Consider the following 22738-nt stretch of genomic DNA (forward strand, 5'->3'; position numbering starts at 1 on the left):
GCGTGGAAAGTAAAATAAAATAAATATAAAAGTTAAGGTTACGGACATCAAAAAGTAGAGACTGCTAAACTGATAAATTGGGTTTTTTAATTGTCATGTTAAATAAGCACTTAAATTACCTTTATAAAACTTTCTTTAAAATCCTTTTTTGAGCAGCTACTGCTGCACATTTGATTAATATATAAACAAGATACCGATGTTCTCATTTTGATTACTAAAATATTTTCTTTCATTCTTTTCAATTATTTAAAGATAGCAGAGCCCCAAGCACTGTTTGGGTAGGAAAGTGATAGACTGATGTCAGGACACCGAAGAGGAAGGAAAGCATCTCAGGAAGAGCAGCCAGCAGCAACTAACGGTTTTCAGCTGTTGCTGATGTAACTGATCAAGGTGCTGTAACAGAAAGCAGTTTTGTGTGATTCATATATTGTTCCGTTGGGATGCATTCTACTCCCCTATAATTTTTAAGCCTAGCTAACTCCAGGTTTCCCCCTTCCTTAAAAGGTAGTTTCTAACTATGTGTTTATTTTAAAGCTAATAATTGACAGTGAAAGAAAACCGGCAGCCTGTTGAGTTGCAACAAACGTTAAGCCTTGTGTTAGACAAAACAAATATTCTTTATTTGACTAAAATAAAATAGTCAGCTATGTGAAAATTTGTCCCACATTTGCCAAATGCCTTTAGATGAGTTGGTAATATCCTAGAATAATAAAAGATTAGTACCTTTCACTTATAATTAACCTACTGGGTCCAGATTTTGCTTTCAGATACTATCATCACACATAGATTGAAAATGCCATTTACCCAACTATCAAGGCATAACTTTCAGTGAACTGTATTTAGCTATCAAAGAGCTGCAAGCAGTCTACTGATGGAGACATGATACTGCTTTGACAGACTGCTGGTGAAGTTTTAGCTACAAAAGTATATACACTTATAAAGGCATTCACTGTTCACTAAAGACTGTAATGTACTGCATATTAATTAATAAGATGTTCTCTTATATAAATACTACTCCTAAACTGTATTTAGCGGTGTTCTTTAGCACCAATAGAATTTTATTCACAATACTAGAAAAATACAAAATTTATCCATGTTTTCTGTAAGTTTCTTTTACTTTTTTACTCATCATAGAGTCATGGACAGTTATGGAGAAAGCACTATTACTTCCTTATTATATTCTGGAAAACTTGGTTCATTCGTGAAAACTTCTGGCTCAACCTGCTTCCTGAAGGAGAAAACTAAGTTACATATGAGACCACAGTTGGATACTGTGGGTACTAAACAATTGTAATCAGAGGCTCCGCTCCCCTGAAGTGGTACCATTCTCTGATGGCCAATTAGTACTGAGGATAATATAGTAGCTTCTTAAACGTTATCCAGCGACCTTTTCTTTTTCAGTCATGCTAGTCCCCTCTCTTTACTCCACCTCCCACCCCGGCCCCTCTCCCCCTCCTGCCATTAGGACTATTCTTAAGTAACCTATAAGGCTGAAACTTTATTGCTTGGGATTGCCACCTACCAACAGGGAAGCTTAACTTTGAGTTTGAAAATAGATTTTTTTTTAAGTTCAAAGCTTTGTAAGACAGGCTTTCAAGTGGTTAAAAGGTTTTCTAAGAACTTCCAAAGCTTAAGTTTTTACATAAGAAAAAACAAATTTGGAGGATTAACTGTACTATAATCATAGTGAGAAGAGTAATTCCAAATACCTTGCAAAGAAAATTCCACACCTTCCAGGTCCAGAAGGGTTGGGGGACACAGAGATTCTGAGTGGATGAGCCTAGCGTGGGGCAGTCCTGAGGAGGGACCAAGTTCCCTTCATCCTCCCTGACTTTCACACTAAGAGGTGGAACAAGACAGGATGCTCAGAAAAGCTAAAGGGTAAGCCCGAAATTTTCAGGCTGTCGCTTGGCTTCTCTGGGGGAAGAGCCTGCAAAAACTGCAAGCCTTTCAGAAAGTCCTGTTGGGGACAAAGTGTTGTGTCCATCGTGGCCCAGAAGTAATGGACAGAGGAATGAAGTCTGAGGAAGGTTTTCCCGGCTGATGGACCAGAGGGTAGTTTTTACAGGACTCTACAAACTCCTGGGTAGTGCAGAGAAAGCAACCAAGAATTTCAAGGTGCTGATAAGGAGTTTGGAGGTGCTTAGGGAACTGCAGGGTTAAAACTGACTTGGTTTCCAGAGGGAGGGGAAGGCAGCTGAGTGCAGATTTCCTACACACAGACAGAACGGCACGCCTCTGCAGCCCCTGCCACAGCTTTCCTACTGACCCCGTGGATGCAGTGAGGACAGGCCGGAGGCCCAGAGGTCAAGCCCATGTAAGATATCACTGGAAGCACAGCAAGAGGGGGCATGCCTCGCCTGTACTCAAATGCCATCTTGATTAAGAGGGAGAGGAGAACCCTAGAGAGGAGGAGAAATTTTTACAGACTGAATAATTGGTCAAAAGAAAGTGTTTCAAGTGAGAAGATACTGAGATACCTTTTTAAAAGGCGAGGTTGTGTGTTTTATACCATGATTGGGAATGGCAGCTGAGAACTAGAAAGAGATCACTTCAGACAATAAAGCTACTTTTTTTGCACACCCTAGATTGGGACTGGCCAATTTAGACCTCTGATGCTAGAAAACGTCAAACTATAATACTGTCACAATCCCCACAGAAATTAAAATTCCCGATCTATAAAACCTGTACTCAATGATTAATGCTATGACTCCTCCTTTTTCTACAGCATTACCTTTGAAGGATAAAAAATATCATGCTATCATTTATGTCTCTCTGTTTACTAACCATATAAAGTAGTGTAAGCAATATGCACCCTCTACAACTACATGAAAATTTTTTTAGCTCTCATGTAAATGATCTAAGACTTTCTGAATTTTATTGTTAGATATTCCGCCACCTCTTAAAGTTTTTGTTTTACGCGTGAAGCTGCCAGTTCTGAGCAGCAGAGGAAGTCTCTGGACTGTCCTTAGAGCCAGGCAAAAGCAGTGAGTCAGAACCCAGGAAGACGGTAAAGAAACAGGATGGAATATACCCAGTGTAGTCAGATGATCAAGGGCTTGAGCTAGACAGCCATCTACAGAGCAAGAGTCACTGTTAACAAAGAAATCTTGGTTGTGAAGTAGACAAATATTGCATGCTTGCTCAAAAATGAATCCCAAGAGTTGCAGAGGCTGCGCCTGCGGTTAAGTGCTGTTAGGGAAGTCAAAGAGGGATGTGAGGTTAGAACCAAGACTTCAACCTCATGTCAGACTGACACGGACTGTAGACAAATTCTTCACTTTCATACGTGCCCTGAAAACTCTTCTCCAGAATTTACTTTTGTGGATTATTTCATTTCTTCCTATACCCAAGTATATTCCTTGACTTCACCACCTCATCTTTGTTTTGAATATCCCCTAAAAGTTTTCCTCTACTCCTCATCAGTACCCTTTACTCTGTAAAATGTTTGCCTGAGACTCATCTCCCCTTTCCAGTAAACCTCACACAAACTCCAAGTAGCTTGCAGAACTAGCCCTCCGAGGAAAAACAAACATTAAATCTCTGTTATCAATCAGGACAAGCTAAGTTATGCTGCATAACAAACATCAAAACTTCAGTAATTCACAGAACAAGGGTTCATTTCTCACTGCACACAGAGACTGTGTACCAGAGTGATTCTCCCGGGCTATAACTCCTACGTCAGTAGTTTAGTAATCCAGGCTGCTTTGAGCTTATTACCATGACTGCCATGGCAGGGAAGGAGAGAGTGGAGAGTCTCGAATTAGCAATTAAAGGCTTTCATCTGGCCCAAATGCCATTGGCCAGAAACTCTCTCGGTCTTGCTCAACTGCAAGGAGGGGGAAAGCATAATCCTTCCACGGACCAGAAGGAACAGGGAACCAGAATGGATAAATACTAAGTCATCAGCACACCTTGCTTGGGCAATGAAAAGTTGATGTGCTGATACGGACTTCTGCGAAGCAAGAAACTGTAACAGTGTTTGTTACCCTAAGCTCTTTTTTTCTTACCTGTTGGCTGATCACTTACTTAATTCCTTCCTCTAAAGGGCCAGCTTTCATTTACTGAGTCCTGAGAATGCCAGTACCCGGAGAAGTGTGTACATGTCTGTGTATATATGTATATATACACACACACACAAATGAGACTGCAAGCATATCCACAGAAAATATTTAAGTATTTGATTCCTTTTCAAGTCCCAATAGTACCCATTATAACAGGCAGATTTAGGATTTTTTTTATCTGTTTTAATTGTATATGTGAAATTACATTCCGAAGAGATTTGAGGAGTCTGGGAGCATAGCCTTTCCATTAAAGCCATTAATTCTACATGAGCGCTCTCAATCACCAGGGACGATTTTCAGAAAATAAATATACTGAATGGAGAGATAACGAAAAAGAACTAGAGACACCGAAGGTTTCTATCTCTGGGGAGGTGGTATGACTCTAGCAACACTGCCTGACTCTTGATTCCTAAACATATGTCACCTATACTTAGGTAGAAAGTCCTCCTCTGAAATTGTTGCATCTTCAAAGACAGAAAGAAATCTGTTTTAAGAAGAGACACAAAACTGATGGCAGGACCACTTGGAAAAATATTTATATACTCCTGGTAGGCTTTTGTTGTTCTGTGGGGTTCTGAATTAGCTACTAGCTGTTTTTTACAGAAAGCTCTGTTAAAATGCCCATACGGTATACAATAGTGTAGTTATTCTGCCTTGCTGAATCAACGTGTCAGAGCAAAGTATAAACATTAAGTTTTTTTAACAAGTTTTGTGTACCACGGGTCATAAAATTCGCTAAGCTCTGCCAATGAAATTCGTGTGGAAACATCTAATACGTTTGTCGTGATAAAATATTCTATATAACAAACCTCTTTAAAAGAAGGGGTGAAAATGAGTTTTGAATAGCTCCATGGACAGGATTGGTAAGTACCTTTGTAAAAAACTGAATAGTTGACACTTGGGTTTTAGGATCTTTTTAAGGACATGAGTCTGTCAGAATCAAATTGATACACTTGTTCTATAACTATAAATTACAAAGTGATTTATTAAATTATATGGTTAAAGACAATGTCTTGCTTACAACAAGATCACTTTCGTTTTGTTTACATCTATCTCTTTTATTTATAAAAGCAGCTGTCAGAATATCACAAGGGAACTGAAAACAGGTCTTTAAATACCTAATTATTTGTCTCTAAGAAAAGCAAAAAAAACACATCATACGCTTTAAGTTAACGTGCCACAAACCATCCTGGATTGAGTGCTTGCCTATGTTGGGCACAATACCCTGCCTATTACACACAGTATCTCATTTAATCCCATTGTAACCCTGTGAGAACTGAGACTCAGATATAGTCCATAAACTGCCCAAGGACACTAAATTTTAGAAGCAAAATCTGAACCCTCGTGCTTGTTCTTTTCCTTTTGCTTTGCTGTTTCTGCACTCTGGGAGGGGGTGGGAGTGCCAGGGACAAAGGAACTGATGGTGAAGGAGCTGGACCTGACCCCGCTCTGCCTTCAGCCTCTTTCAACTATCCAGCATGGTCAGCCCCACATTTCTTTCAGAGCTCATGCTTTGCTGCTTTTCACAGACTCTGGACAAATTACTACTCTTGTGCCTTTGCTCATGTTTCTTGCACTCTTTCAGGATCGTGGTGTTCCCACAGGTAGTGGCAGAGCACTGGTCCTGCCAGCTCAAGTGTAGTACTTGCTTTGAGAAACACAATTCTGGCAGGCTTGGCGGGTGTGGACAGACACAGGTGGGCTTGTAACCTGGCCGCGCACCCTGGGGAGATGACCTCGGTTCCTCGGGCCTTAGTCAGGCATGGATGGGCTGGTGGTAGCCTACTGGGCAAGTTCCTTCTCCGAGAAAACAAAGCACTATCTAGTCATTCCCTCCTTTTGGAATTAAATGACAAGTAATTTCTAAATAACTTCTCTTGACCTTTATAACTGTTATCTGTGGACTTTGGAAACTGCTTTAATGGTAGCATATTGGAAATGGACCTTGATCTACAAAATAAACATTTGTAGCTGTTAAAAACTACTATTTAAGAAACAGAACTTTTCATTTTTGCCCTTCTCCGGACACTGCAAAATGACACGCTTTTTATCTTTGGGTAATTCTCAGTCAACACTAAGATGTTTCTGGTTTTTACGTAATTAAGCATTTTAATTAATTCAAAAATTATACTTGCCTCTTGAGAACACTTTGAAAGTTTGGAATTCCAATGTATTTAGAAGGGGAAATTGTATGAAACACAGATAATGGAATTAAACATGAACTAACTTTCTAAACTCTGAACGTGGGAATACAGAGAAGACCTCTGAGCTGCCATGGAGCCAGGCCCGCACTTGGGTCCAGGACTGTCTTCCGGGTTAAGGTTGCTGGTTTCACATCCTTAGGCACCTGGTTTTTCCTCCTGCCAATTACAAGGGGAATCCCCACTTCATTCCGCCACAGTTATGAATTCCTGGAAAGATCAACCTAGGAGTCCGAAGAGCCCTGAAAAGCATCTTTATTATAGCACAGAGGGATAGTGTTCCCAACTACGGCCCTCAGTCGTCCAAAGAAGTTTACCAAGCATGTGTAGTTCACTCTGTTAGGAAAAAAGAGAGAGTGCTGTAATTGAGAAAGATTTCTGTTAAAAAAAAAAAAAGTCTGAGTCCTTCCTCCTCCCTACCTCCCTCTTCCTTATGTGACAGAGATTAATTGCTTTTCTACTGTGTGCCAGACCTGTACTGAGTGTTGTGGACACAAAGATGAGTAAAAAACATGTTTTTCGTCCTCAAAGAGTCTGCTATGTAATGGTTCAATAAACACATAAGCAAATAATTCAAATACAATATTATTGTTATCGGGTGTGTTCTACAGATACTACTAAGGAGCACAGAGGAAAGAATAATGACGTCTTCCTGAGGAAGTGGTCAAGACCAGCTTCAGAATCATGGTGGATTTTCCAGTTAATACTTCATTCTCCAGTGGTGTCGGATAAATGAGGTGTAACTATATTTGGAAAGATTACTAGCTTGGGATTTACCGTGGTCATTCCTCTGGGATTTTAGTCTGTGAGTCTTTGCTAGAGAAGAAAAATAAAATTAAGAGTTATTTCAGGCTCTAGATGGGTCAATTTGTAAATTTTGTAGGGAGCAACTTGAACTCCTCAGAAGAAATTTCCTTTTTATAAATTGAAGATACTGTTGGATATTCTTTATACCATAACCACAGAACCACTTTATATAAAAATCATCTATTTGAGCGTTAAGCAAGGGTAATACAGAGAACCATCTGTATCACTTTATGTAATTTAAAATTTTTAGTAACTTTTATACAAACTTTTATTTCATATATAGTAGATACTTATTCTCTGAGGCTAATTCCATGAAAAGGCTCCTTAAAGTGCTATCACTGAAAACTAGGATAAAACAGAGTAACTTGTGAAAAAAATAAACCAAACAAGAATAGAAAACTAACCTGATTTTAACTCAGTTAAGAAAATCTCTACTATGACTGAAACAGTGTTCTAATTAGAAGGATAGTAAAAATTGAATGTTCTACTGGCATGATTTTTTGTATGCCTGACAACACATTTAGATTTTTTTTACTGCATATTTGGCTTTTACAGTATAATGAACGCATCATTTTTACAAAAAATATTAAGGTGCTTCATCAGTTTTTGCAAGGGCCTCTCTCAGTCCTCTGACAGTCAAGTCACTCGGAAGAACTATTCTGTTGTCATCCCTGTTGGCTTTCTCGTTTATTGGTGGCTTGGAATGTGATCCAGCAGTTCTTCAACATTTTATTTTATTTTATTTTATTTTATTTTATTTTATTTTATTTTATTTTATTTTATTTTATTTTTTTTTATTTATGGCTGTGTTGGGTCTTCGTTTCTGTGCGAGGGCTTTCTCCAGTTGCGGCAAGCGGGGGCCACTCTTCATCGCGGTGCGCGGGCCTCTCACTATCGCGGCCTCTCTTGTTGCGGAGCACAGGCTCCAGACGCGCAGGCTCAGTAGTTGTGGCTCACGGGCCCAGTTGCTCCGCGGCATGTGGGATCTTCCCGGACCAGGGCTCGAACCCGTGTCCCCTGCATTGGCAGGCAGATTCTCAACCACTGCGCCACCAGGGAAGCCCTCTTCATCATTTTAATTCATTTCATGAAATCTGAATAATTTCCAGTTTCACTTTATAGTCTAATTGAACTTGCCTTGTATTTGTTGAGAAACCAGTCTTTGACAGGATGAGCACATAGATAGACACTGGTATTAAACAGAAATAACGTTTGTGTTAGGACTAATTTTGTCAGTGGTCTCTTCATTAGTATTTTCATTTTGTTATGGCTTTTGTTTCCCTATGTATTCTCTCGTATTTTTTAATTGTAGGAACTGGTATAGTATATTTCTTAACACCTAATAGAACATTTCATTTAATCTCTTTTAATTATTTATATCATTATGTATGGAACTCACTTTATAAAAATTATAATCCTAACACAGAAACCAGCTAGAGTATGAAAAAAGATGATGATGGTGGTTGACAGCTGACATCTGTGAAGCTCCTACTGTGTGCAGGCGCTCTACATGGCAGTATATATAGAGTAATCCTTCCCACAACCCGGCAAGGTTAGTGTCAATCATCCTGACTTCATGGAGAAGGGAACTGAGGAAATTCACACAGGTGGGGAGTGTCTTAACAGTTTAAGACAAGCCATTCTAGTTCTCACGTTTGTGCTCTGCACTACAATGTCTTTCCTTGGTGTAAAGAAGCATCCACTTCAGAGTTTAAATACAGTTTTTGGTGCATATAGTATGAAATTCATAAAAACTTGATCAGTCCACAGTTGTAGGAATACATTTCTAGATTTTTATATACTTTGTCTATTAAGAAAGTAAAAATGTCTCTTGCTCCTGTTTGTTATTGAGAGAGAATCCACAAATACATACCCCTGTCTCAGCTGATTCAAGATTCAAAAGGGAAGGAAAGATGTGGAATTAATGAAATTAGCTTTCTAAAACAAACCTCATAAAATATAGTAGTAGTGTTTTAAAAAACTACCTGACCTCATGAAGTAAATCTAACTAACAGCTTGTTATTATAAAAGTGTCTATTTAATGGAACTTGTGATTGCCATTGGAATTGCAGTTATTTTACAATGTGTATTTTTCTATAACCCATTACTCTAGAATTATAAGATTCAGCTTTGATATATTCATGAGTTGAAGGAGGAAATACAGATATTTTACTCTTTTATAACTGCAGAATCTGGAATTTCAGATGGTGAATTTTCAGTTGTTTGAAAGCTTTATTTCTCATTCAAAGAGCAGCTTTGATCATGGCCTTTGGTCAAAGATGCTGTTTTTATTGTTAAAAAAAAAAAAGACTCTTCAACATCAAACAGTATAGGAGGAAGGAGTCTAAAATTAGCCTGTTAGGTCAGGCACATAGAACTCTGTGGTCCCAGGAATAATGGCATTCCTAGAAAAATGCCTCTTAAGATGAGTAAAACTTCAGAAGTTATTGCTTTATTGCCTTGGTTTTTTAAAAAACTGCTGTCCTCTAGCATGAATAACCAAATAATGATACATTTCACAGACAGAGCCATAAGGTGTCACTGAGCTTTCAGGCTTAGATCTTTTGGTTTCTTACATTCTCTCCTAAGAAAAATAATGGGATTACACTCTTGAAAGCCGTCAGATTCCTGTGAGTTATCGGTTCACGTACATACCATCTTAGTTTTGGTATAACATGTCCCCAGAGACTAGCGCTATGGTTGTTCCTCCAGCACCGTGAGCTACCAAACCTGCTGAGGCATTAAGCATACTTTTGGCATACGCTCTTAGAAATGTGGGAACTTCCATGCTGAAGCCAGCCATCCAGCCATCAGGTCTGGTTTTCTGCCCTGAACGCAGTCTGTCTTGCATTAGAGGCAGGCATTAAGGTCCCTTGAGTTGCCTACTTGGGTAGCAACGTACAGAAGGGAGAAATTCTGCTTTCATTGCATCCGGTGATCTTTTTACAAAGCACGAGGACTGATCTTTTGCAACTCTAGCCTAGCTGGTGTAATTGTAGGTACAGTCATATTTATTTAGGCCCCTAATCCCTAAATCAACCTTCTACACTGGGAATTTCAGATTAATTTTAGGTTAACTTTACATCACCTTACAGAAAATCCTCTCACTTTTTTGCAAGAGGTTTACTACCACAACAGGTGTCATAAAAAACCACTACAAATCTAAGCCAAAATGGGAAAGAAAAAAAAACTCCGATCAACATCTTCACTGGACACACAGATATGGGCAAATCTACCACCGCTGGCCATCTGATCTACAAATGTGATGGGACTGACAAAAGAACCACTGAAAATTTTGAGAACCAGGCTGCTGGAGATGGGAAAGGGCTCTTTCAAGTATGTTTGGGTCCTGGATAAACTGAGAGCTGAATACGAGTGTACCATCACCACCGATACCTCCCTGTGGAAATTCAAGACCAGCAAGTGTGATGTGACCATCACTGATGCCTCAGGACACAAGAGACTATCGAAGACATGACGGCGGGCACGTCTCAGGCTGACTGTGCTATTCTGCTTGCTGATGCGGGCACTGCTGAATCTGAAGCAGGTGAATGGGCAGACCTGTGAGCGTGCTCTTCTGGCTGACACACTGGGTATGAAACAACTAGTTGTTAGTGTCAGCAGGATGGAGTCCACTGAGCCACCCTGCCGCCAGAAGAAAAACAAGGAAATCATTGGGGAAGTCAGCACCTACATTAAGAAAACAGGCTCCAACCCTGACACAGCAGCATTTGTGCCAAATTCCAACCGGAATGGTGACAACATGCTAGAGCCAACTGCTAATGTGCCTTGGTTCAAGGGATGGGAACTCACTGGTAAAGACAGGAATGCCAGTGGAACCACACTCCTTGAAGCTCTGGACTGTATCCTGCCACCAACACATCCAACTGACAGGCCCTGTGTCTGCCCCTCCAGGACGTCTACAAAACTGGTGGCAAAGGTGGTACTGTCCCCATGGAGGCTTGTGTTTTCAAATCCAGCGTGGTGGCCACTTTTGCTCCAGCCAACCTTGCAACTGAAACAAAGTCTGCTGAAATGCACCATGAAGCTTTGAGTGAAGCTCTTCCTGGGGACAACGTGAGCTTCAATGTCAAGAACATGTCTGTCAAAGATGTTCATCACGGCAACAGCAACATGGCTGTTAACAGCAGAAGAACCCACCAATGGAAGCAGGTGGCTTCACGGCTCAGGGAATTATCCTGAGCCATGCAGGGCAAATCAGTGCTGGCCATGCATCTGTGCAGGACTGTCACACAGCTCACCCCGCTTGCAAGTTTACTGAGCTGAAGGAGAAGCTTGATTGCCGTTCAGGGAAGAAGCTGGAAGATGGCCCTAAATCCTGGAAATCTGCTGATGCTCTATGGTTGATATGGTTCCTGGCAAGCCCATGTGTGTTGACAGCTTCTCTTAATACCCTCCTCTGGGTCATTTTGCTGTTTGTAACATGTGACAAACAGTTGCTGTGGGTGTCATCAAAGCAGAGGACAAGAAGGCAGCTGGAGCTGGCAAGGTCACCAAGCCTGCCCAGAAAGCTCAGAGAGTTAAGTGAATATTATCCCTAATACTTGCCACCCGAGTCTTAGTCAGTGGTGGAAGAATGGTCTCAGAGCTGCTTCTCTCAACTGGACATTTAAGTTTAACAGTAAAAGAGTGGTTAATGATTACAGTTCATCATTAAGCTTTCAGAAGGAAAAGGAGAGTGTTTTATGGACCATTTGTTTGTGAATGTGGCGGTTTTAAGTTATCAGTTTTTTAAATCAGTACTTTCTCATGGAAACAACCTGACCAAAAATCTGTCATAGAATTTTGAGGCCCATTAAAACAAAGTTTAATGAGGAAAACAATCTTCCCAAATCTCTTAGATATTTTATATCTGTTGCCTCTTTAGATACTAATAGCCTCATGTAGGAAGTGGAAAATACAAGCTCTTTCCATTGTTAATTACTGTTTTAGAGCTGTGAAAATTTCTCAAAAGCTCTATCAACTCAGTCCCCAGAACACATTTCTGCTCTCTTCCATGTTTGGTTTCCCCGTCTTTTTTTTTTTAACCAAAAGCAGGGTTTTTTTACTTTTAATTTTTAAAATTTTTTATTGAAGTATAGTTGATTTACAGTGCTGTTAATTTCTGCTCTACAGCAAAGTGATTCAGTTATACATATATATATATACATTCTTTTTCATATTCTTTTTATTATGGTTTATCACAGGATATTGAATATCGTTCCCTGTGTTGTACAGTAGGACCTCGTTGCGTATCCATTCTGTATATAATAGTTTGCATCTGCTAATCCCAAACTCCCACTCCATCCCTTCCCCTCCCCCCACCCCTGGCAACCACAAGTCTGTTCTCTATGTCCGTGATTCGGTTTCAGTTTCATAGATAGGTTCATTTGTGTCATATTTTAGATTCTACATATAAGTGATATCATATAGTATTTGTCTTTGTCTGACTTACTTCACTTAGTATGATAATCTCTAGGTCCATCCATGGTGCTGCAAAGGGCATTATTTCATTCTCTTTTATGGCTAGGTAATATTCCATTGTATATATGTACCACATCTTCTTTATCCATTCATCTGTTGATGGACATTTCGGTTGTTTCCATGGCTTGCCTATTGTGAATGGTGCTGCTGTGAACATAGGGGTGCATGTATCTTTTTGAATTAGAGTTTTTTCTGGATATATGCCCAGGAATGGGATTGCTGGATCATATGGTAATTCTATTTTTAGTTTTCAAAAAGCAGGGTTTGTTTTGTTTTGCTTTTGCTTTGTTTCAGTGAACCTAATGACCCTGCATCGTTAATTTTTTCTCTTAACCTGTCTACATTCTTTGGACAACTTTTTGTCTTTCCTCAGTTCTATATTACTTTCCTGCCAGATTTCCTTTCCCGTCTTTGTCCTAAGTCTGTCCCTGTCCTGAATCGCTGTCAAGGCCTTTCCTGTGGCACTCACTCCAGTGAGGCTGTGCTCACCCTGAGTGCAGTGGGCACCCGGCCCTGCTACCCAGCAGCTAATCATCAACACACAAAATGTGGAAGTGGATTGGCTATAGACAATAGTGTTCACTTAGATGATTAAAGAAACACTGACTAAATTCAAAACAAAGTAAACCCCACACGGGAACGTAGGAACAGAATGCCCTGGTTTTTTATATGTAGCCTTTCTATATAAAGTATTCCAGGAAATAGGATAGAATCATATTCATGATAGTTAAAAGCTTTCTAAATAAATGTTTACTATATTTTCATAGGAAGGGTGTGAAAGGAAGAATGGATAGGTGTGCTCTGTGATATGGTGAGAAAACAAGGAGCTGTGAGAACGGCATTTTGATACTTAAGGACCGGGGTTGTAGAATGAGGAAATCCTAAGCTCCACCAGTGGTGGAGGTGGAACTACTGGATTCATCTGAATCTAAACAGAAAAGATGTTGTTGAGCTCTGGAAATGGGAAGGAAAAGAGGTGAAGACAACCAAAGAACACCTCCAGCGGAAGATGAACAGGCAAACAAAAACTTCCTGAGTGTAACTTTCTCATAAAACGGGAAGAGAGGAGAAGTGTAGGCAGAAAAGAAGAATCAATGTGGCTGTTGCTTATAAAGTTTTAAGTTTTCAAAAGATGCACTAGTTATTAAATTAGAGTGTGACGAGCCCTTTTTCTATGTGATGAAATCTACAACCAGTTATGAACATATTTTTAATGAATGGTGTTTTAAGATGTTAAGTACCTATACCCTACATACAGTATTATGGATATTTTATATCTTTCATTCAATGTCACTGATTTGTTCTCAGATTTTCTGAATTACCCATATTCTCAAAGTAGCGAGTTTTCTGCTAAGGCAACTATGTCACTGTTATTTAATTACCTACTTATCCATAAAATAAGAGCTGTTTTCCATTTAACTGGATATGAGAGAATAAGGCCAACAGCAGAAGAGAAGTGTTCTGGAAACACACTGGGGAGAGAAGACAATTGCTTGTTGCAACCACATGCAACAAGCCTATGACTGTGAAACTGATATGGTCGTTGACATAGAACTGGAGGCGAACTGAGAATAAACTAGAGAATCAAACTTCTGAATAACAGACATGGTTTTGAGAGGCATGAGGGAACTTTCTGGCATGGTGATAATGTTCAGAACTTTGATCTGATTGCTGATGACATGGGTTTATTCCTATCTTAAAAGTCACTGAGCTGTATGATGTATAAATAAAACTTAACGTTTACACATTTTGCTGTATGTAAGTTACATCTTACTTTTTTAAAGGCAGGGGAAAACTCACCTGAGTTCTAATGGGTACTTCAGACTAAGATATTATTTTAGTTTTTATTATTTCTACTGGATATACGCTGAGTATCATCTTTGAACTCTTCTTTAAAGGGATACCCTAGGAAGAAAAACCAGCCAATATATTTCATTTGTAACTGTCATGAGCCGAAATTTCCCAACACTAGCCTCTGTTTCAGATTCCCACTGTTGCTTCTGCACTATTAGTTGGTGTCAGCAGGGGGTTAACAGCACTCAATTTAACCTTGCGATTTGTACTCTGTTTTGATTTTCTTCCTTTTTTCCTAATTTAACTTCCTTACATGGTTTCCCCCATTTTAAAGATCGTGCATGCACCATGGGGTCTGTACACTGAACGACCGTAGTGCAGATAAGCACACAATAAAAGCACATTTAAAGATAATGTGGAGCTACAAGACCTTTCTTTTTTTCTGGGAGCAAAGAGGTATTGCTGTGAAATCACTGGAACAAGAGAAAAATTGAGCAAGTCTACTCATGCTGTTATTTTTCTGAGAAGATTACAGACCTGTCTAAAATACGTATGAATCAGACAGGTATAGATTAATTATAGGTTATATGTCCAGACAGAGGGGCATCTCTGTGACTGTCCTACCTGCAGCTCGCCATGCACACAGGCTTCTCAGCCGAAGCACTTCCTCTCTCTCCCCCACTTTAAAATTCTAGAACCTGTTGTGCCTGGGGCCAAATCTACTACTGTTCTCCCAATTCCCTCTCCTTCCCCTCTTGCCTGACCTGCCCCCCCCTTCCTTGGTCCTTCAATCCTATCAATGTTGACCCCTTCTGATTCAAAACACAGTCTCCAGCAGCAGAATGGGGGAGAACAGATGAACTGAAGAGGGCGGTGCAGAAACCCCAGATCCGTCCCTTCCGCCCTCCAGAATCCTGCTGAACTTAAACATTCACCACTCTTATGAATGGTCTTTCTTTTTTCTTTTAACTTTATTTATTTATTTTTATTGAAGTATAGCTGATGTACAATATTATACAAGTTACTGGTGTACCATACAGTGAGTCACAATTTTTAAAGGTTATGCTCCATTTACAGTTATTATAAAATATTGGCTATATTCCCTGTGTTGTATAATATCCTTGTAGCTTATTTTATATCTAATAATTTGTACCTCTTACTCCCCATTGCTCTATTACCCCTTCCCACTTCTCTCTTCCCCTGCTGGTAATCACTAGCTTGTTCTCTGTTATCTGTAAGTCTGCTTCTTTTTTATTGTATTCACTAGTTTGTGGTATTTTTTAGATCCCACATATAAGTGATATCACACAGTATTTGTCTTTCTGACTTACTTCACTTAGTATGATAATCTCTAGGTCCATCCATGTTGCTGCAAATGGCATTATTTCATTCTTTTCTATGGCTGAGTAATAATTCCATTGTACATATATATACCACATCTTCTTTTTCCATTCATCTATTGATGGACATTTAGGTTGCTTCTATATTTTGCCTATTGTAAATAGTGCTGCAGTGAACACTGGGGGTGCCTGTCTCTTTCTGACTTAGTGTTTTTGTTTTTGGTTTGTTTTGGATATATACCCAGGAGTGGAATTACTGGGTCATATGGTAGCTCTATTTTTAGTTTTTTGAGGAACCTCCCTACTGTTCTCCACAGTGGCTGCACCAATTTACATTCCCACCAACAGTGCACAAGGGTTCTTTTTTCTCCACAATCTCACCAACATTTATTTGTGCTCTTTTTGATAATAGTCATTCTGACAGCTGTGAGGTGATATCTCCTTGTGGCTTTGATTTGCATCTCCCTGGTGATTAAGGATGTTGAGCATCTTTTCATATGGCCTGTTGACCACCTGCATTTCTCCTTTGGAAAAATGTCTATTAAGTTCTTCTGCCTATTTGTTAATCGGGTTGTTTGTTTTTCTGACGTTGAGCTGTGTGAGCTGTTTGTATGTGTTGGGTATTAATCCCTTATCGGTAGTACCTTATGAATGGCCGTTGTCTTTCTCTGAGTGGGTACTGAGTAAAACACCAGATTGGCGGAAATAGCTCAAATTCTGGCAATCCCATAAGAGACTCTCTCCCTTGGAGTTTAAACAGGAAGGAGAGCCCAGCTTCCCTGTCCTCAGCCCGCAATTCCCTTCATTTCCGACCCCCCCCCCCCTTTGCACAATTCCAGCACATTCCTCTCCTAGTCTGGGCCTGAGCTTCCACTCGTTTCATGTGCTGGGCACCAGGCACCAAAGTGAAAACAACAACAAAAACACGTCCAGTGACTTGGAGGTGAGGGAGACCCAGATCTCAGGGAAACATGCATTCCAGTTATCCCAAGCAGGGATCCTGAAAGCATTTCTCCACAGATGCATTGCTTTGGTGATTAGGGAGTATAATAATTCAGGGACTATTCTACTATAATACTGTAATAGTCTACTACTGCACTGGGTGATATATATCCTGGTTTACACCTGTTGTCCTGGCATATTTATTTTTAATAACAGCATCCCCTTTCACTCCCCAAAAGTTTGGCAGATAAATTATATGTTCACTCGAGTCATAACAAAATGGACCTCTCAGGGGAGGTTGGGATTGTTTAACAAAAACCCGAAATATAGGCAAATGACATTAAGTATTTCAAAGTCAATGTGGTAATAGTTATGTCTGAAAGTATTACAAATGCAAATGTTCATTAAATGTTCTTCAAAACAAAACAAAAAACTCTTTGGAAAGAGGACTGTCATTACTATGATGTAATGCGTACATTATGCCTACAGCACTGCTATATAATTAATGTGGAATAACCGCCTAGTATTTAAAACATTAAGTCAGATGGCAAAAAATCTTCATAAAAGAATAAACATTTCAATTGGGAATTTTTCAGCTTTAATAATAAAATTAAATGTTTAAATTTTTCTTGTTCCCAGTTCTTTATAATTAAAGGCAGCCAATCACGGGCCGTCAAGAGATACTGACTTTAAAATTTGACAAATGTTTTACATTTATCTTTCTTTTTACCTTTGTAGAAGACATTGCCTCCTATAAATTATACTGCACATTTAAATGTATAGGTATGGACCTGAATTAGTAAAACATGCTTTAGTAAGAAAACAGTTTGTTTTCTGATTTAACACTAATCAACCATTGTTAATGTGCTATAACATACTACTTAAGAGAGATACCGATTCCAATTATTAAAGTTAATGGCCTCAGTTGTCTCATCTTGCCTTAGTCTAGGACATTAAGCATGCAGAACCCATAATTTAATTACCACCTGTTCATATTGGCTCTAAGTTCATTCCTCTCCTTTCAGGATGTAACTCAGAAATGAGCCAGTTAAAAACCACTATCTTCCTTCTCAAAACACCAGACTGCTAACTACACCCACAGGATACTGATCACAGATTTGCTGGGACTTTCAAGATGGAATTTGCTGCCTCTTGCCTTTAGGGATTGCTAAATAAAATTATTATGTTTGTCCGTTTATCGTTCTAATTGTTTAAATCTCTAGATTCTATAAAGAGACTATATTTTCTTCCTTTAATATATTTATATACCTTTAAAACCATTCCAGAAGTGGAGAGTTATGTCTTTCTATAATAATAAAGGGCAAAAATACCCTTATTCCTATTTGGACATCATGAGATGTGAAAAAACATCAGAGGATGTGGCACAGAAAGAGGGTTAGCTTATCATGAAATCCCATTGATATGCACTGGAGAAACATACCGTTCATTTACAGGAATTTATTAGAAACTTTGTCCCCTGTACCTTCCTGATCTATGTACATTCCACTGAAATCTAATTTTATCACTTCACCCAAGGGAATCAAACTCTGGGAAATTAATTTGTGCTAACCAAACTCACAAGAGATTGATTTACAGACGAGTAAATCACTTTTTAATTTGCCACGAGAAAGCGACCTGATCCAAGAACCAGAAAAATTCATCTGATGTTTCTGAGTTCCTGCTACTCTCAGTTGAGGCACTACAGTGAATACAGAGGTGAAACGCACTTGGTCTTTTAACAGGTTCATAACCTGGTGAGAGGTCTTGGACAACGACACACCCAAGTCAGATGACAGTAACTGCGTGAGGGAGCTGCAGTGGTTCAATGTAGAGAGGAAGCCTCCTTCTTTCTGCTACGTAGACTCTGAAAGTTAGGAAGCCAAATTATACTGCAGATGGATTTTTGGTGGATGCATTGTAAAGTAACACATGTCTCTCAAGCCATTATTGGTTAATAAATTACCTTTCCTTTTTCTCTGCATGTCTGTGTATAAAGAACCGTGCCCATATGTCTATAATTAGGGCATCTTTGCTCTTGGATATGTTTCAGACACTCTGCAAATGTTTTTAAACCATAACATATCCAGATCCACGAAAAGCCCATTCTTACTCTGATTGTTATTACAACATCTATCTCTCTACTTCTGTGCTCTAGAGTCACCGCTAACTTGTAGGCTGACTCTAAAGTTAGTGCATAAGGCAAAAATTATATATAGTCAGAGTACTCTTAAAAATTCCATAAACAGCCTATAAGTTAGAGTATAAGTGGGTTTCTTAAAACAATATTCAGTAGAATATGTATAATGTTTAGTAAAACATGATATAATAAGGAATACATAATCCAAAAGTATTTTACTTGCAGTATTTTAATATAAATTATTTACATAAAGGAACTTATATAAATTAAATGTATGTATTGTGCATGTCCTCTGTCATAACACCCACACTTGTAGATTTCTTCCATTGGATAAATTTCAGGTGGGCCGCTACCTAACAATATGTATTGAGATACTTGTCTTTTACATCACAAGACAGATTGTGATGCTTCTGAAAAACTTTCCTGTAGCCAGTCTATTTTAGACATTTTATGTGGATTCTTATTAGCTTCAGTCTCAGGCATCTCTCCTAGATGTGGATGTTAGTCATGCTTTTCTCTAATTACTATATCCACCCAAACATACCGTGCCACCGGCTGGCACTGAGCCCATGTTCTGTCTCTAACAGTGGGCAGCTAACTAGCCTACAAGGAAATCAAACCCCTGACCTTGATGTGATTTGCACTGCACTCCATCAGCTAGGCCTTGGTGCCCATGTGCCGGGAATGATAACATCGTTTCACTTAGCAAGCACACCGGAAGCACCAGTAGCTGTGTATGTATGCTTCAGCCGGCATCCAAAGTATGTTACTATGTGACTTTGCTCGCTATCATGTAATTTTAGGTAATCATTAGTGATAGTTTATGGTACTAACTGTTGCCTGATTATTTTCACAGTGAGATCAATATTATTTCTACCTTTAGGAGATCAGAGTTTGAAGGATGTGCAAAAGCCTTGATGTGAAAGAAACCAGGAGGATGGTTTCCACATCTACTAGGTCAGTGGTCAATTTATCTATTAGATCCACATCTACTAGATCAGTCAGTAGTCAATTTATCTATTAGATCCACATGTACTAGATCAGTCAGTAGTCAATTTATCTATTAGATCCTCGTCATTATGTGGAATACTGGGAGGACTTGGTGAAAGATGGTTTTTAGAATCTGAAATTGAAAGTGTACAGAGCTTGGGCTCTGGAATACAACAGGTGTGTGTCAATTTCACCTGCCCAACTTACTGGCAGTTCCTTATCTCAGTTCCTTATCTCCCTTCTGGTTTTTGAGACAATTAAATGAAATAACAAAGTGTTCAGCATAGTGCCTGGTATATAATTAGAGCTTAATAAATAGCTTAATAAATACTATTTGTTTTTTTCATCTTAAATAGCAATATTTGAAATTTCAAGTTTTCAACAACTTTTACCTATCTCTTGTATGTGTACCTGTATCAGATGAAAACCTGTAGTTAATTTCATTTTTCTCCCTAGAAACAACTACATATATATAACTACATTTATGCTTATGAGGACACAATAGTCATTACCAACTCCCAACACCTATTTTTGGTGTCTTAAAAGTTAGTTATTCCTCCCGTGATATTTTCTTAATCTGCTATAATGTGAGATTTATGGCTACAGCTGAGAGGTATTTAAAAGCAGAACAGGAAACCGCACAAGTTTCTTAAAGTAAGAACACAAAGTGAGCTCAGGCACATGATGTTTATATACCTATCTAAAAAGGAAATTTAGTCAGAAAGCAGAATATACTCAAAGCTAACCACAAGTGAGGAGTAAAAGAATACCACAGTTTACTTTAAAATTATACACATCTTACTTTCATTAGTGTATACAGGAATTTTGTAAAAAACTTTTTTTTCTTTAAATTTCAAAGCTATGTGTCCCCCACCTGAATAATTCTAATTCTACTGTGGTACTGATTATACTCTACAACTAAAGCTGAATATGAGGTGTGTTCTGTCCTTCGCAACCTTAATAGCATGTATGCTATGTAACCAAACTCTATCTTCTGCAGGGACCAGCTAGTCAAGCTCATGTTTTCTCAAAATATGTCAGCTGTCAGCAGCAAAATGTTTGCAGGCAGCGCTCAATTTTTTTATTCATGTGTAATAAATGTATTTACTTAAGACTTTTAAAAGTGTGTTGATTAAAAAATTCAGTAAGAAAATTAGTATAGACACAACCGGCTAAAGTTGTGGAGTGGAGACTGCACAAAACAAAGGTGGATATTTGATGGTATTTTAACTAAAAATATTATTTGTCTTGACGGACCTACATTTTACTTAAGAGAAGAATAACATTAATACTAATCTTGTTTGACAAATCTCTGACTCCCGTTATTACATTTTTAGAAGCAGTGATTTGCTAACATCTGTGCAAACTGTGTTGTGGTCTATAGACTTGTCAGATACTGAAGTGTTTCTTTAAAATTAGTGCTGCTATATTTGTATTTACATCTTTGGGAGAAGGGCTCCTTTTCAAAATTCCTTTGCTGTACACCTGAAACTAACACAATATTGTTAATCAACTATATTCCAATATAGAATTAAAAGTTTTTTTAAAAAGTATATTGATACTGTTTCATCAAGAGACTGAACGTCTGGGGAATCATTAAGCACTGGAGATTTTTAAATGTAAATTATAAAGTAGCTCTTCACACCTGAAGAAACGTTCCACAGAGATTCCCTTATATTTCTTCAAGACTGTGTACCGACTGAGTTCTAACTACATCTCAGGCATGGTGCTAAACCCTGGGTACGGAGGGGTAAACAAAATGGACATGGTTCCTATCCTCCTGACTCACTCAGCTAATGGGAGAGACAGGAGACAACTAAATACACCTCTCTGAGGAGGTGACATTTCCGTTGAAAATCTGAGAGGGGTAAGGGCAGGTTAGGTGCAAGTAGAAGCAAAATGTGCAGAGACCAGGGGCTGAAGGGAATATGGTCTGTTAGACAAACTCAAAGTAACCGCGCGTAGGGGGGCCTGCTGAGGGAGGGGATGAGCAGGAATCCCCACCAGGTAGTGTCGCTTGACAATAAATTAACTCCCAGCAAAAATGGACAACCTGGAAGAAATAGACACATTCTTAGAAATGCACAACCTTCCGAGACTGAACCAGAAGAAATAGAAAATATGAACTGACCAATCGCAAGCATTGAAATCGAAAATGTGATTAAACATCTTGCAACAAACAAAAGCCCAGGACCAGATGGCTTCACAGGCGAATTCTATCAAACATTTAGAGAAGAGCTAACACCTATCCTTTTCAAACTCTTCCGAAATATAGCAGAGGGAGGAACACTCCCAAACTCATTCTACGAGGCCACCATCACCCTGATACCAAAACCAGACAAAGATGTCACAAAAAAAGAAAACTACAGACCAATATCACTGATGAACATAGATGCAAACATCCTCAACAAAATACTAGCAAACAGAATCCAACAGCACATTAAAAGGATCATACATCATGATCAGGTGGGGTTTACCCCAGGGAGGCAAGGATTCTTCAATATACGCAAATCAATCCATGTGATACACCATATTAACAAATTGAAGGAGAAAAACCATATGATCATCTCAATAGATGCAGAGAAAGCTTTCGACAAAATTCAACACCCGTTTATGATAAAAGCCCTGCAGAAAGTAGGCATAGAGGGAACTTTCCTCAACATAATAAAGGCCATATATGACAAACCCACAGCCAACATTGTCCTCAATGGTGAAAAACTGAAACCATTTCCACGAAGATCAGGAACAAGACAAGGTTGCCCACTCTCACCACTATTATTCAACATAGTTTTGGAAGTGTTAGCCACAGCCATCAGAGAAGAAAAAGAAATAAAAGGAATCCAAATCAGAAAAGAAGACGTAAAGCTGTCACTGTTTGCAGATGACATGATACTATACATAGAGAATCCTAAAAAAGCTACCAGAAAACTCCTAGAGCTAATCAATGAATTTGGTAAAGTAGCAGGATACAAGACTAAT

At 38.9% G+C, this 22738-nt stretch overlaps 1 protein-coding gene and 1 pseudogene across 2 annotated transcripts in view; one reads left to right on the plus strand and one right to left on the minus strand.

The window, feature by feature from the left end:
- The window catches only part of LOC137766113 (ubiquitin-conjugating enzyme E2 E2), a 361694-nt gene that overhangs the window by 227694 nt on the left and 111262 nt on the right, over positions 1-22738 (minus strand). The window lies entirely within an intron of this gene.
- Positions 10253-11621, plus strand: LOC137766703 (elongation factor 1-alpha 1-like; annotated as a pseudogene).

The sequence above is a fragment of the Eschrichtius robustus genome, chromosome 6 (assembly GCF_028021215.1).
Source record: "Eschrichtius robustus isolate mEscRob2 chromosome 6, mEscRob2.pri, whole genome shotgun sequence".
Classification (NCBI taxonomy): Eukaryota; Metazoa; Chordata; class Mammalia; order Artiodactyla; family Eschrichtiidae; genus Eschrichtius; species Eschrichtius robustus.